General features: G+C 39.8%; 1 protein-coding gene across 4 annotated transcripts in view; it reads right to left on the reverse strand.

Annotated features, from left to right (window-relative positions):
- The window catches only part of LMBRD1 (LMBR1 domain containing 1), a 116,478-nt gene that overhangs the window by 78,236 nt on the left and 21,339 nt on the right, over positions 1-16,903 (reverse strand). The window lies entirely within an intron of this gene.

Consider the following 16,903-nt stretch of genomic DNA (forward strand, 5'->3'; position numbering starts at 1 on the left):
TCATAAGTTCAAGGAAAATAGTGACAACATAATTATATAAAGCAACCACAGGATGATACTCATTATGCTCCTTTATTTAAAAAAAGTGTTTGTTAGTGATGTATAATAAACCCCAAATTACTTACTCTCTTGGAAGGAACGACTGTATGAGTTACATGGTTTTTAAACATGATCTAAATACTTGCTAGCACCATCTATCTGGAGGCCACTTACGAAACAGCCCCCACTAGCTGCAACACAGTTGAAAAAAAACCCTCAGAACAGGGCCCTAAATAACTGACAGGAAAATCAGAGTTAATTTATACTGACCAATCACAAAATGACTGTCAGCATACTGAATTTTGGCACTACAGATATTCAGTGAAATTTATGCAATCTTTTAATATTATAAAAAACTAATAATGACAGTAAATCTTTAAGGGTAATGAATATTGGTGTTTCTACTACAAACCAGAGAGTAGTCAGTATTAACATTTCTATTACAAATCTAAGAGCTGGTGGAAATAAACAAGTACTGAAAGAAGTAACCAAAGTAAGTATTCTAAAAGCTTCAAAAAATTAAACATGAAGGGAAAGTACTATAAATCACCCTAAACACCGTACCAATATTATGACTGAAATAATCAAATAATCTGTACAGAAGAGGAAAAACCCTAAATTAGGACAACAGAGTATAGTGGGCTGACAACCACATGCCAAAAACTTCGATAAACTGACAGATGCAGTAAGGTTTGGCTTCAGCCTCAGTACATCATTTGTGTCTACTACTTGGTGGCCTAGGCCTTCACACAGCCAAAGAGCCTAGTGACTATTTCATAAGCACTCCTGGTATTCCTGAACTTGTGTGATCAATGACCTTGCAAATGCCTAAGTTACCATGATACTCATTTAGCAGAACAAGGTATAAAATTAACTCCTATAAATAAAATACAAATAACCCACTTTTAAAAGTAGACAAAAGACAGATACTTCATCACAGAAGATATACAAAATGGCCAATAAGCACTTTTAACAGGTGCTCATCATCATTAGTCATCAGGAAGATGCAAATTAAACCTGTAATGAGATACTACAGACCCACTAGGATGGCTAAAATTAAACTGACAATACCAAGTGTTACCAAGAATGCAGAACAACAGACATTCCCTTACTTTGCTAGAGGGAGTGTAAAACAGCATAACACTGTAGAAAACTGTTCAGTAGTTTCTTACCAAGTTAAACATATACCTACCATATGACTGAACAATTCTATTCCGCCAGCAATGAAGTGCAGAGACATATGCAAAGTCCTTCTGACCAGAGAAGCCTGCCTGAGTTGCAGAGTCCAGGGCTCTTACTGGGGACTTAGAATATAGGCACATTTGCCTGAGTGACCAGCTATGATGACCATATACAGACCCCGAGAAGGAAAGCAAGTAGTCACCATAAATCATGCACACAAACAAGCTAAACAAGTTGGACTGTGTGGTTCCATGCCGCATTCAGCTATACAGAACCATTTAGCAATTAGTAACATTAGGGAACATCCAAGGGCCAGGCGTTGGTCAAGTGTCAGCCACACAAGCAGGTCCTCCTAAAGATATGTGAGAATTAAACAATATCGGGTCTGATTCACAACAAGAAAGTTGATGGCAACATTACTAACAGTGATCAAAAACTGGAATCGATCCAAATGTCCACCAACAGGTGAACGGATACACTGAGTGGTACAGTCACACAAATGACTACTGTACAGCAATAAGAAAGAATAAACTATGAACGCATGTGATGAGGATGAACCTCAGACCTTAAACTGAATAACAGCAGCACAGACACAAGAATACATCTTCTACGGTTGAACTTAAGGAAGTTCGAGAACTAGCAAAACCAAAAAAGTGGTTGGGGCAGCTCCTGACTATAAAGAGACACGAGGATGTAGAGCAACCAAAAATTTCCTATGTTGCTGGTAGGAAAATCCAGAAAAGCCAATTCCTAGGAACCAACACCTGGAGGAAGGAAGTGGGGAAGACACAATTCTGAAGAGACGCTTAACATCCCCTCAGCCTGGCACTGCTCTAAGTCTCTCTTCCCCTGACACCACATTCTAAGCTACCTTCTGCTTATCTGACTGTTCTTTCTCAGTGTCCTTCAGAAAGATTTCTTCCTTTAGCCTGCAAATGTTAAATTGTAAAGAAGGAATTAAATTAACATTTTTATGTGTTTCGGATCAGTTCTAATGCCAAGTTGGACTTATATCAATATATCTGTAAATGGGAAAAAAAATGCTGCTACCACTATCATCAAACAGAGAAATTGCTTCCTTTAAAGCTCTACTTCAGCCTCACGGGCTTCCTCCCTGCAGAGCCTGGGAGCGACAGCCCTCCCCTCGCACCTGACTGGGCCTCTGGGGTAAGGAGGTGCTACACAAAAGGAAATCTGAGGCACAGAGAGCTACACTGCCTGGTCCAAGATCACAGAACTACTGTGTGGCTGACAGGGCCTCGGTGCTCCGGCTGGGTGTCAGGTCTGAGCCTCCGAGGTGGGACAGGCGAGTCCAGGTATTGGAGCACTGGAGACCTCCCAGCCCCAAGTGATATCAATCGGCGAGAGCTCTCCCAGAGATCTCCATCTCAACGCTAAGACCCAGCTCCACTCAACGACCAGCAAGCTCCAGTACTGCACACCCCCTGCCAAACAGCTAGCAAGACAGGAACACAACCCCACCCATTAGCAGAGAGGCTGCCTAAAATCATATTAAGTTCACAGACACCCCAAAACACACCACCAGACACAGTCCTGCCCACCAGAAAGACAAGATCCAGCCTCATCCATCAGAACACAGGCACCAGTCCCCTCCACCAGGAAGCCTACACAACCCACTGAACCAACCTAAACCACTGGGGACAGACACCCAAAACAGGAACTACGAACCTGCAGCCTGCAAAAAAGAGACCCCAAACACAGTAACTTAAGCAAAATGAGAACACAGAGAAACACACAGCAGATGAAGGAGCAAGGTAAAAACCCACCAGACCAAACAATGAAGAGGAAATTGGTAGCCTACCTGAAAAAGAATTCAGAGTAATGATAATAAAGATGATCCAGGGCTTCCCTGGTGGCCCAGTGGTTGAGAGTTCACCTGCCGATGCAGGGGACGCGGGTTCATGCCCCGGTCCGGGAAGATCCCACATGCCGCGGAGCGGCTGGGCCCGTGAGCCATGGCCGCTGAGCCTGTGCGTCCGGAGCCTGTGCTCCGCAACGGGAGAGGCCACAACAGTGAGAGGCCCGCGTACCGCAAAAAAAAAAAAAAAGGATAATCCAAAATCTTGGAAAGAGAATAGAGAAAATACAAGAAACGTTGAACAAGGACCTAGAAAACCTAAAGAGCAAACAATGATGAACAGCACAATAAATGAAATTTAAAATTCTCTACAAGGAAATCAATAGCAAAATAACTGAGGCAAAACAACGGATAAGAGACCTGGAAGAAAAAATGGTGGAAATAACTACCACAGAGCAGAATAAAGAAAAAAGAATGAAAAGAATTAAGTAGAGTCTCAGAGACCTCTGGGACAACATTAAACGCACCAACAATTGAATTACAGGGGTCCCAGAACAAGAAGAGGAAAAGAAAGGGACTGAGAAAATATTTGAAGAGATTATACTGGAAGACTTCCCTAATATGGGAAAGGAAACAGTCAATCAAGTCCAGGAAGCGCACAGAGTCCCACACAGGATAAATCCAAGGAAAAACACACCAAGACACATATTAATCAAACTATCAAGCATAAAATACAACGAAAAAATATTAAAAGCAGCAAGGGAAAAAAACCAAATAACATAACCCATAAGTTTAACAGCTGATCTTTCAGCAGAAACTCTGCAGGCCAGAAGGGACTAGCAGGACATATTTAAGTGATGAAAGGGAAAAACCTACAACTAAGATTACTCGATCCAGCAATGATCTCATTCAGATTTGACAGAGAAATTAAAACCTTTACAGACAAGCAAAAGCTAAGAGAATTCAGCACCACCAAACCAGCTTTACAACAAATGCTAAAGGAACTTCTCTAGACAAAAAACACAAGAGAAGGGAAAGACCTACAAAAACAAACCCAAAACAATTAAGAAAATGGTAATGGGAACATACATATCGATAATTACCTTAAATTTAAGTGGATAAAATGATCCAACCAAAAGATACAGACTGGCTAAATGGATACAAAAACAAGACCCATATATATGCTGTCTACAAGAGACCCACTTCAGACCTAGGGACACACAGAGACTGAAAGTGAAGAGATAGAAAAAGATATTCCATGGAAATGGAAATCAAAAGAAAGCTGGAGTAGCAATTCTCGTATCAGACAAAATAGACTTTAAAACAAAGACTATTACAAGAGACAAAAAAGGACACTACATAATGATCAAGGGATCAATCCAAGAAGAAGATATAACAATTGTAAATACTTGAAGCCAACAGAGGAGCACCTCAATACATAAGGCAAATGCTAACAGCCATAAAAGGGGAAATCGACAGTAACACATTCATCACAGGGGACTTTAACACCCCATTTTCACCAATGGACAGATCAACAAAAATGAAAATAAATAAGGAAACACAAGCTTTAAATGACACATTAAACAAGATGGACCTAGTTGATATTTATAGGACATTCCATCCAAAAACAACAAAACACACTTTCTGCTCAAGTGCTCACGGAACATTTCTCCAGGATAGATCATATCTTGGGTCACAAATCAAGCCTTGGAAAATTTAACAAAATTCAAATCATATCAAGTATCTTTTCTGACCACAACGTTTTGAGACTAGATATCAATTATAGGAAATCTATAAAAAATACAAGCACACGGAGGCTAAACAATACTCTACTACATAACCAAGAGATCACTGAAGAAATCAAAGAGGAAATTAAAAACTACCTAGAAACAAATGACAATGAAAACACGAAAACCGAAAACCTATGGGATGTAGCAAAAGCAGTTCTAAGAGGGAAGTTTATAGCAACACAATCCTACCTCAAGAAACAAGAAACATCTCAAATAAACAACCTAACCTTAGACCTAAAGCAACTAGAGAAAGAATTAAAAAAAAACCAAAGTTAGCAGAAGGAAAGAAATCATAAAGATCAGATCAGAAATAAATGAAAAAGAAATAAGGAAACAATAGCAAAGATCAATAAAACTAAAAGCTGGTTCTCTGAGAAGATAAACAAAATTGATAAACCATTAGCCAGACTCATCAAGAAAAAAGGAAGACTCAAATCAACAGAATTAGAAAGGCAAAAGGAAAAGTAACAACTGACACTGCAGAAATACAAAAGATCATGAGAGATTATTACAAGCAACTATATGCCAATACAATGGACAACCTGGAAGAAATGGACAAATTCTCAGAAAAGCACAACCTTCCGAGACTGAACCAGGAAGAAACAGAAAATATAAACAGACCAATCACAAGCACTGAAATTGAAACTGTGATTAAAAATCTTCCAGCAAACAAAAGCCCAGGACCAGATGGCTTCACAGGCGAATTCTATCAAACATTTAGAGAAGAGCTAACACTTATCCTTCTCAAACTCTTCCAAAATATAGCAGAGGGAGGAACACTCCCAAGCTCATTCTACGAGGCCACCATCACACTGATACCAAAGCCAGACAAAGATGTCACAAAAAAAGAAAACTCCAGTCCAATACCACTGATGAACATAGATGCCAAAAATCCTCAACAAAATACTAGCAAACAGAATCCAACAGCACATTAAAGGATCATACACAATGATCAAGTGGGGTTTATCCCAGGAATGCAAGGATTCTTCAATATACTCAAATCAATCAATATGAAACACCATATTAACAAAATGAAGGATAAAAACCATATGGTAATCTCAATAGATGCAGAAAAAGCTTTCGACAAAATTCAACACCCACTGATGATAAAAACCCTCCAGAAAGTAGGCACAGAGGGAACTTACCTCAACATAATGAAGGCCACATATGACAAACCCACAGCCAACATCGTTCTCAATGATGAAACACTGAAACCATTTCCACTAAGATCAGGAACAAGACAAGGTTGCCCACTCTCACCATTATTACTGAACACAGTTTTGGAAGTTTTAGCCAAAGCAATCAGAGAAGAAAAAGAAATAAAAGGAATCCACGTGGGAAAAGAAGAAGTAAAGCTGTCACTGTTTGCAGATGACATGATACTATACATAGAGAATCCTAAAGATGCTACCAGAAAACTACCAGGACTAATCAATGAATTAGGTAAAGTAGCAGGATACAAAATTAATGCACAGAAATCTCTGGCATTCCTACACACTAATGATGAAAAATCTGAAAGAGAAATTAAGGAAACACTCCCAGTTACCACTGCAACAAAAAGAATTAAATACCTAGGAATAAACCTACCTAAGGAGACAAAAGACCTGTATGCAAAAAACTATAAGACACTGATGAAAGAAATTAAACATGATACCAACATGATGGAGAGATATACCATGCTCTTGAATTGGAAGAATCAACATTGTGAAAATGACTATACTACCCAAAACAATCTACAGATTCCATGCAATCCCTATCAAACTACCAATGGCATTTTTCACAGAACTAGAGCAAAAAATTTCACAATTTGTATGGAAACACAAAAGACCCTGAAGAGCCAAAGCAATCTTGAGAAAGAAAAGCGGAGCTGGAGGAATCAGGCTCCCTGACTTCAGACTACACTACAAAGCTACAATAAGCAAGAGAGTATGGTACTGGCACAAAAACAGAAATATAGATCAGTGGAACAGGACAGAAAGCCTGGAGATACACCCATGCACATATGGTCACTTTACCTTTGATAAAGGAGGCAAGAATATACAATGGAGAAAAGACAGCCTCTTCAATAAGTGGTGCTGGGAAAACCAGACAGCTACATGTAAAAGAATGAAATTAGAACACTCCCTAACACCATACACAAAAATAAACACAAAATGGATTAAAGACCTAAATGTAAGGCCAGACACTATAAAACTCTTCGAGGAAAACATAGGCAGAACACTCTATGACATAAGTCACAGCAAATTCCTTTTTGACCCAGTTCCTAGAGAAATGGAAATAAAAACAAAAAAAAACAAATGGGACCTAATGAAACTTCAAAGCTTTTGCAAAGCAAAGGAAACCATAAACAAGACCAAAAGACAACCCTCAGAATGGGAGAGAATACTTGCAAACGAAGCAACGGACAAAGGATTAATCTCCAAAATACACAAAGAGCTCACAGAGCTCAATATCAAAAACACAAACAACCCAATTAAACAATGGGCGGAAGACCTAAATAGACATTTCACCAAAGACATACAGATGGCCAAGACGCACATGAAAATCTGCTCAACAGGGCTTCCCTGGTGGCACAGTGGTTGAGGGTCCACCTGCTAATGCAGGGGACGCGGGTTCGTGCCCCGGTCCGGGAAGATCCCACATGCCGTGGAGTGGCTGGGCCCGTGAGCCATGGCCGCTGAGCCTGCGCGTCCAGAGCCTGTGCTCCGCAACGGGAGAGGCCTCAACAGTGAGAGGCCCGCGTACCGCAAAAAAAAAAAAAGCTGCTCAACATCACTAACTATTAGAGAAATGCAAATCAAAACTATGAGGTATCACCTCACACCGGTCAGAATGGCCATCATCAAAAAAACCACAAACAATAAATACTGGAGAGGGTGTGGAGAAAAGGGAACCCTCTTGCACTGTTGATGGGAATGTAAATTGATACAGCCATTATGGAGAACAGTATGGAGGTTCCTTAAAAAACTGAAAAAAGAACTACCATATGACCCAGCAATCCCATTACTGGGCATATACCCTGCGAAAACCATAATTCACAAAGAGACATGTACCACAATGTTCACTGCAGCACTATTTACAATAGCCAGGACATGGAACCAACCTAAGTGTCCATCGAGAGATGGATGGATAAAGAAGATGTGGCACATATATACAATGGAATATTACTCAGCCATAAAAAGAAATGAAATTGAGTTATTTGTAGTGAGGTGGATGGACCTAGAGTCTGTCATACAGAGTGAAGTAAGTCAGAAAGAGAAAAACAAATACCATATGCTAACACATACATATGGAATCTAAAAAAAGGAAAATGGCTCTGAAGAACCTAGGGGCAGGACAGGAATAAAGACGCAGAAGTAGAGAATGGACTTGAGGACACGGGGAGGGGGAAGGGTAAGCTGGGACAAAGTGAGAGAGTGGCATGGACTTACATACACTACCAAATGTAAAATAGGTAGCTAGTGGGAAGCAGCCACATAGCACAGGGAGATCAGCTTGGTGCTTTGTGACCACCTAGAGGAGTGGGATAGGGATGGTGGGAGGGAGACGCAAGAGAGAGGAGATATGGGGATATATGTATACTGGTAGCTGATTCACTTTGTTATACAGCAGAAACTAACACAACAACGTAAAGCAATTATAGTCCAATAAAGATGTTAAAAAAATAAAAACACTGTTCCATGCAAAAAAAAAATACAAATAATAAAATTCTACTTCAAACTGATAGCTATTTTCAAAGTAAAATTATTGTTAACTCCAACAGGGATGACACTCATATCCTGATGTCTTTATATTTACTGGTAAATGTTTTTGTTAAAAGACTGCTACCAGCACGTTAAAGATAAACAGACTACTTTGTTTAATAGTCCCACTAACATCAAGAAAACAGACTAAGAAAAAAATTTTAAACCTCACGTCCAAAAGAAAGGAAAAAAAAAGAAAAAAGAAACACACACACAAAAAACAAAGAAAAATAAATAAGTTTAAAAAACCTCATGCCCAGAGAAATTGGCAAAAATTAAACTCATAAAACAAGTTATTTTTTTAAAACGAAACTAAAAAAACAAGTGCACAGAAAGCCAACAACTCTCAAAAGGCCACAGACAAAAACTGTAGCAAAGAATACATGATAATTCTTATGATTTTTGAAATATATGCAAAGCAAACAATCTACCTTTTCAAAACTGCATAATTAAAACTCACATAAGAATAAATTAGACTTAAGATAAATTAGACTTAAGTCATACATCAATTTATCTTAAGTCAACATAAGATAAATTAGACTTCTGAATTTTTAGACATTCTTTATCCCTCCCAACTACCAGTGAAAACACTAAAACAAAGAATAACTTAGTCAATATTGTAATAGTATAGTTAATCATTACAAAGCATTTTGTTCTAGAGGGTCAAAGCATAAAGATATTCTGGGAACTCTAAAAGCCTTCTAGAATTATCCCATTGTCCCAGCTGAAACAATCTGGGGTCAAGGCCGCTAGCTGCATACACAATACTCATTTTCCTTTCAGCTCCCATTGCCTTTTTTGTCTTTCTCCCTTCCTTTGACGTTCTGCCTAAAATGGACACATCATAGCTTAACTCCAGCTACTCTCTTGGACTTTGTGGTGACCTTAAAGTAGAAATCAGGTACTAAGGATGGAGAGCAGAGAGGAAAGGAGCTAGCTTAGGCGCCTCCTGATGATGCCTTACCAGCCTTGGATAGCCTCTCTCCAGACTTATTGTATGTAAGACCGAAAAACCACTATACTATTTAAGCCATGCATTTCCAATCTGTTCACAGCAGCCAGGTGTAATTTCTGAGAGAGAATTTTGTAGGAGAAATGGGGGACCCCAAACATTCACTCCTGAGCCATCCTGAGTGCCTGGTGGTGCTGTGAGGGGTGAGTGGAATAGATCTCAATTTGTTTTTGCCACTGAACATGGCAGCATCATGAGGTGCCACAGAGTCCCCTGGGTTCAAGATATACTTCTCCTTCCCTCCTTCCCCTAATAATCAACACCAGTCCCTCCAGCTGATACAGTAACTATTATACCCTGTTCACTCAGTGGAATAAGGAGACCAAAATGGTCAGGTAGAAATCACACCTCCTAATTCAATGAAATCATTGTTTCATCCCTGCTGGATGTACTCCCATATGGCTGGTAAGAATTCTAAATCAGAGGAGCTCAGCTGCAAGGTGAAAAGCAAAAATTTTGTGAATGGTTCATTAGGAATATTAGTACAAAGTGCCATGCTCACTTCTACCCCTTAGTCACCAGTCACATGTAAACAGATTATGGGAGAAAAGAACCATATGGTAAGTGCTCAGTGGTTCACAGCATTCTCTAACACACAGAAAGAGCACTTCTCAATTCATTTTGGGAAGCTAGCAGAGTCTTGATACTCAAACCTGATGAGAATAAGATAAAGGAAAATTACAGACCAGTTTCACCTCTGAATCAATTTTTAAAAGAATCCTAAACGAGACAGCAGCAATCAAATCCAGCAGAAGATTTAAAAACAAACCCAAAAAGCCACCGTTATGACCAATCTGGGTTTATCCTAGGAACGCAAAGTTGGTTTAAGAGCAATTTATCCATGTAACACATCACTTGGAGGAACTAAAACCAAAAAACTTCATATGATTATCTCCCCTGACAAATGTATTCAATTCAACAAACATCTACTGAGTACTTTCCAGGCATCATTCTAGGGGGTCACAGACATGGTTAAATCAAAACTCAGAGTTCCCTACTCTCACATCGCTTAATTCTCCTGGGAAAAAGAGAGAATATTTAGAATCACTGTACGAACCACTCAGAGTATGTTAAAAAATTTCTTGTATCAGTAAGAAAAATACAACCCAACTGCGAAAAGGTACTTGAAGCAGAAAACTGAAAAAGCCAATAAATCTTAAAAGACATGCAACTTCATTTCCAAATAAGTGAAATGCAAATTAGTGAATGATCATTTCACACTCGCCAGACTGGCAAAAACTAAAAATACATGGTGATGTCAAAGTTCAGGGTATAGCAACTAGAAGGCTATATCCTCCTACCAAGACTTTAAACTGGTACATTTAGAAAAATGATCTGTCATTATTTAGAATGTTGAAGATGAACATAACTTACGACCCACCGACTCCAATATATGTATATATTTTGCACACATGCAATAAGAAATGTGTACAAACATGTTCATTGCACAATTTTTAATAGCAAATATCCAAATGTCCAGACTGACCAACATGCAGTACACAGTCATACACAACGAAAATAAACTACGCTTTATGCAATAACATGTTTGAATTCCCCGAACATGTGGTTGAATGAAAGCAAGCAAGTAATTTCATATAAAGTTCAAAAAATGTAAAACTAAGGACACAGGATGGTAACACTATAAGGCAGGCAAGGAATTAACACAGACAATTTAAGTAGTGGTGATTTCTAAGGGGGTTGGGGAGGAGATGGTGTCAGGGAAAGGCACACAGGGAACTTCAAAATGCTGACTTCAAACCTCAAACTTTGCATGCTTAATAAATACTTTGCAAGTATAAAAGTACTTTGTGTTGAGTAAATATCAAGATTGTCAACATTTACAAGACAGCTGTGGTGGGCAGCCTCTAAAATGCTCCTGATGAGGCCAGCACTTCCAATATTCATGCCCTGCCTTTCAGTGTGGGCTGGACCAGTAAATCACTGCTGATAAGATAGTATGACAAAAGGGGGGCAACAAGTTACTGAAAGACTGGTTTCCAGCTTGCTCGCAGGCCTGTTGTGAACTGCTCTATGTTAGGTGCACGTGGCCAGGAACTGACACTGCTGAGGACACACAGACAAGACCTGAGGCCGCCCATGCCCACGAAGGGGAGCTCGGGAGCCAGGTCCCCCCTAGCGGAGCCTTGAGACACTGCTTCTGGACTCCTGACCCACAGAAATGGTGACACAATGTTTGTTGTTTTCAACTGCTAAATTTGGGGGTAATTTGTTACGTGACAATAGATAACTAGTACCACTGCTGACAGTAGAGCAAAGTGATTAAAACATTCTGGTGCATGATCTGACAGTATAGAACTTGGAGAATAAAATCGTTTCCAGGTTTTAATTTAGAATATGTCGTCTGAAGAACAGTCGTTTTACCTTAAGGACTATTTTCGTTGGTTGCTTCCTCTCTCTATGGTATTTATTTCAAGGTTTACGCTGCAATGCCATTTTTATAACAAGAAATTGTTAAACTACATGGTCAGAGGAAAGGCTGAGCAATTTATAGTGTAACTCACAGTTGCGTGGCAATTAATGATAACTAGACTGTTATCATTAACTGTTGACTCCAAAGTTATACATAGAAATATTAGCTGAAATAACAGTACATAAAAGACATAATGCAAATTAGCATTACTACCTGACTATTCTTGAAAGCCATGTTGTGTGATATACAAAGAATCACATTCCAATTTATAAACCTTAGTACTTCATAGCTTTTCAGCCTCATTTTTGTCCACCTGTAAATTAAGATAAGATTCCAACTCTAGAAAATAAAAAGAAATCATAATAATGCAAGTCCCCTCAAGTTTTAAGTCATAATACTAGCAGCTATCCTGTGCTGACAGCCTGTCGTATATCCAGCTCTGTGCTACTCTTGACTTACGTTTGCCCATTAAATATTTTTCCCAACAACTTTGTAATACAATTTACATATCACAAGATGCACGAATTGTAGATCTACAATTCAATGATTTTTAGTAAATGTATACTGTTGGGTAACTATCACCACGATTCATTCTGAGAACATTTCCATTACCTCAGACAGGCTGCTCTGTGCCAGTTTGCAAATAATCCCACTCCAACCCCCAGTTTGAGGCAACCCCTGATCTGCTTTCTGTCTCTAGAGATTTGCCCTTTCTGGACATTTCATACAGATGTAATTACACAAGATGCAGTCTTTCGTCTCCGGCTTCTTTCACTAAGCACAGGGGTTGGGAGATTTTTTTCTGTAAACGGTCAGATCATATTTTCAGCTTTGCAGCCTATACATCCCTGTCACAACCACTCAACTCTGATGTTAGAGCATGAAAGTAGCCACAGACAACAGGTAAACAAATTGGCATCTAGATTTAGGGGCCCGTGGGCCAAGCCACAAGTTGCTGATCTCTGACTCAGATTGCTGAACACGCATCCCATTGTATGGACAGAACACATTTCACTTAAATATTCATCAGCTGTCAAACATGTGGATTCTTTCCAGTTCTGTGCTATTACGAAAAAAGCTGCTGTGGAATTTGCATACATCTTCATGTGGACATTAAGTTCAGCTGGATCATACAGTAAGTTTAACTTTTTAGCAAAGCTGAAGACTGCTTTCCAACGTAATGCACCATCTTACATTCCCAACAGCAGCGTTTGAACTCTCCAGTTTCTCCGATCTGTCAATACTTGGATAGTGTCTGGTTTTTATTACAGCCATTATGGACTGTATGTTTGTACACCCCAAAATGTACAGGTTAGAGCCCTAACCTCCAGTGTGATGGTATTTGGAGGTGGGACCTCTGGTAGGTAATTAGGTTTAGATGATGTGATGAGTGGGACCCCCATGACATGATTCGGGTCCTCAGGATAAAGGGAAGAGAAGCCAGATCTCTCTCTCTCCCCGTCCCTCTGCCACGTGAGGACACAGCAAGAGGGCAGCCCTCTGCAAGCGAAGAGAGGAACTGAATCTGCTGGCACCTTGATCTTACACTTCCCAGTCTCTACAACCATGAGACATACGTGTCTGTTGTTTAAGTCACCCAGCCTGCGGTATTCTGTAATAGCAGCCTAAGCTGACACATTCTGGTGGCTGTGCAGCAGTATCTCACTGGGGATTTAATCTACATTTCCCTAATGATTAACAATGTTGTACATCTTTTTATGTGCTTACAAGCAATTTAGAGATGGTTGATTTTTTTAAATAAATTTATTTATTTATTTTTGGCTGCACTGGGTTTTTGTTGCTGCGCGTGGGCTTTCTCTAGTTGCAGTGCGCGTGCTTCTCATTGTGTGGCTTCTCCTACTGCAGAGCACAGGCTCTAGGCTCGCAGGCTTCAGTAGTTGTGGCACATGGGCTCAGTAGTTGTGGCTGGCGGGCTCTAGAGCGCAGGCTCAGTAGTTGCAGCACACGGGCTTAGTTGCTCCGTGGCATGTGGGATCTTCCCAGACCAGGGCTTGAACCCATGTCCCCTGCATTGGCAGGCGGATTCTTAACCACCGTGCCACCGGGGAAGTCCCTAGAGATTGTTATTGATGAAGGTATGCTCAAATATTTTGCTCATTTTTTAACTGTATACTTAGTGACTGGTAATAACTGTTTATACATTCTGAATACAAGCCCTTTATGAGATACATGATTTGCAAGTATCTTCTCCTTGTCTGTGGCTTACCTGTCTTTTGAAGGACAAAGTTTTTAATTTTGATAAAGTAGAATTTATCAAGGTTTCTCTTATGAATAAAGCTTTTGTGTATCTAAGAACTCTCTAACCCATCATGAACGTATGTCCTTGAATTTCTTCTAGAAATTTTAAACTTTTATAGTTTAGGTCTCTGACTTTTGAGTTAATTTTTGTATATGTCAGGTAAGGCTCAATGTTGTTGTTATTGTGGCATGTGGTTATCCAATTTACCCGACAATTATTGAAACTGAAAAGAATTAAATTGAATTGCCACAGCTGTTTAAAATCAATTGATCATGAATGTAAGGGTTTTTCTCTGGTCTCTGAATTCTATGGCTCTATGTACCTATCCCTCTTCAATATCACACTGTCTTGTTTATTGTGTTTTACGGTAAGCTTTGAAATCTAATAGTATAATTCTCTAACGTTATTCTTTTTCAAAATTGTTTTTGGCTGCTCTAGATCCTCTGCATTTCCACATAAATTTCAGGAACCATTTGTCAATTTCTAAAAAAAAAAAAAAAAAGAAAGAAAAACATTGTCAATTTGAGGGAAAATTGCTATAACTGCCATCCTTACCATATTATGTTTTCAAATCCATTAACAGCAAATGTCTATTTAGATCTTTAATTTCTATCAACAATTTTTTGTAGTTTTCAGTGTGTAAGTCTTACACTTCTTTTGTTAAATGTGTTCTCAGGTGTTTGTTTTTTTTTCCTTCTCATGCTTTGTGAATGGAATCGTTCTCTTCATTTCATCTGAATTGTAGATTTCTAGTTTTCATATTAATCTTGCATCCTGTAGCCCTGTTAAACTTGTTTATTGGTTCTATTTGACTTTATATAATTCCTTGAGATTTTGTACCTATCGGGTCTCATGTCAGCTGAGAAAATAAGAGTCTTAATTCTTCCTCTCCAGTTTGGATGCCTTCACTTATCTATTTATATACGGACTTATTGCACTAGCTAGAATCCCCATGAGCGGCACTGGTGAGAGCACACATTCTTGCCCTGTCCCTAATCTTAGAGGAAAAGCATTCAGTCTTTCACCTGTCAGGAGTAGATTATCCATAGATGCCCTTTACCAGGTTGAGGAAGCTCCCTTCTGTAACCAGACAGCAGAGAGTTTCTATCAGCAATGGATACTGGATTTTGTAAAATTCATGCTTTTTTTCGTATCTATTGAGATTCTTTATCTATTGTGGGTTTTGTCCTTTATTCCATTAATATGGTATGTTACATGACTTGATTTTGGGATATTAAACCAACAGTGCTCGCATTCTTGGGATGAATCCCACTTTGTCATGGTGTATAATATGTGATTTCTATTTCATTGATTTCCCTCTAACCTTTATTTCCTTTCTTGTGCTCGCTTAGAGTTCAGTTGGCTTTTCTTTTTCTAGTTCATAAGGCAGCAGTTTAGGCAACTGAGACGACTTTTTTTTGTTGTTTTTTTATTTGGTTGCATCAGGTCTTAGTTGCGGCAGGCAGGATCCTTAGTTGCAGCATGCAAACTCTTAGCTGCTCCACAGCATGTAGGATCTAGTTCCCTGACCAGGGATCGAACCCAGGCCCCCTGCATTGGGAGCGTGAAGTCTTATCCACTGCGCCACCAGGGAAGTCCCAACTGAGACTTCTTTTCTCAAGAGAAATTTAAAGCTGCAAGTCATCCCCTGAGCACTTCTTTAGCCACACTTCATAAATTTTGATATGTTTTATTTTTATCTTCATTCAGTTCAGAACATAACCAGGCTGAAGAGAGGAGAGCTGGTTAGAAAGGAGGCAACAGACCCAGTCTAAAACATTACACACGACCACTGTCCTTACCAGTTTGCAAGTATAGAGAGTCTTGTATTTGGTTGATTTCCAAAGCCCTGAAGTTATTCTTCTGTCGGTCCTGTATTGCTTTTTGGGGAGAGGCTCTGCCAACCTTCTTACCTGGCCATGTGTGAAGTCACACCCCAGATCATGTAACCTTAACAACATGGAAGCACCCATTATCCCTTCGCGTTTACACAGCATTATGGACTAACTGTGTCTCCCCAAAATTCATACACTGAAGTCTAATCTCCAATGAGCCGGGGTTTCAAGGTGGGAGGTAATCAGGTCATGAGAGTGGAGCCCTCATGAACAGGATTAGTGCTTGTAAGAAGGGACAGAGAGCTTGTTCTCTCTCTCTCTCTGCCGTGCCAGGACACAACAAGAAGACAGCCATCTGCAAACCAGGAAGCAGGTCCTCACCAGACACCAGATCGTCAGCACCTTGATCTTGGACTTCTCAGCCTCCCGAACTCAGAGAAATAAACGTTTGCTGCTTAAACCACCTAGTCTACAATGCTTTTGTTACAGCAGCCCCAACTGACTAAGACAGCAGAGAGAAGTGGTCAGATTCTGGATGAATTTTGTTTTTGTTTTTGTTTTGCCGTGCTGCATGGCTTGCAGGATCTCAGTTCCCCAACCGGGGATTGAACCCGGGGCCACAGCAGTGAAAGCCCCAAATCCTAACCACTAGACCACCAGGGAACTCCCAGATTATGGATAAATTCTGAAAGTCAAACACAAGAGAAGGTACTGCCATACGTGATACACTGTGAACAAACAGAGTCAAGGATGACTCCACGGTTTCTGGCCTGAGCAGCTCTGTTCTTGCAG

Source organism: Tursiops truncatus, chromosome 12, assembly GCF_011762595.2.
Source record: "Tursiops truncatus isolate mTurTru1 chromosome 12, mTurTru1.mat.Y, whole genome shotgun sequence".
Lineage (NCBI taxonomy): Eukaryota > Metazoa > Chordata > Mammalia > Artiodactyla > Delphinidae > Tursiops > Tursiops truncatus.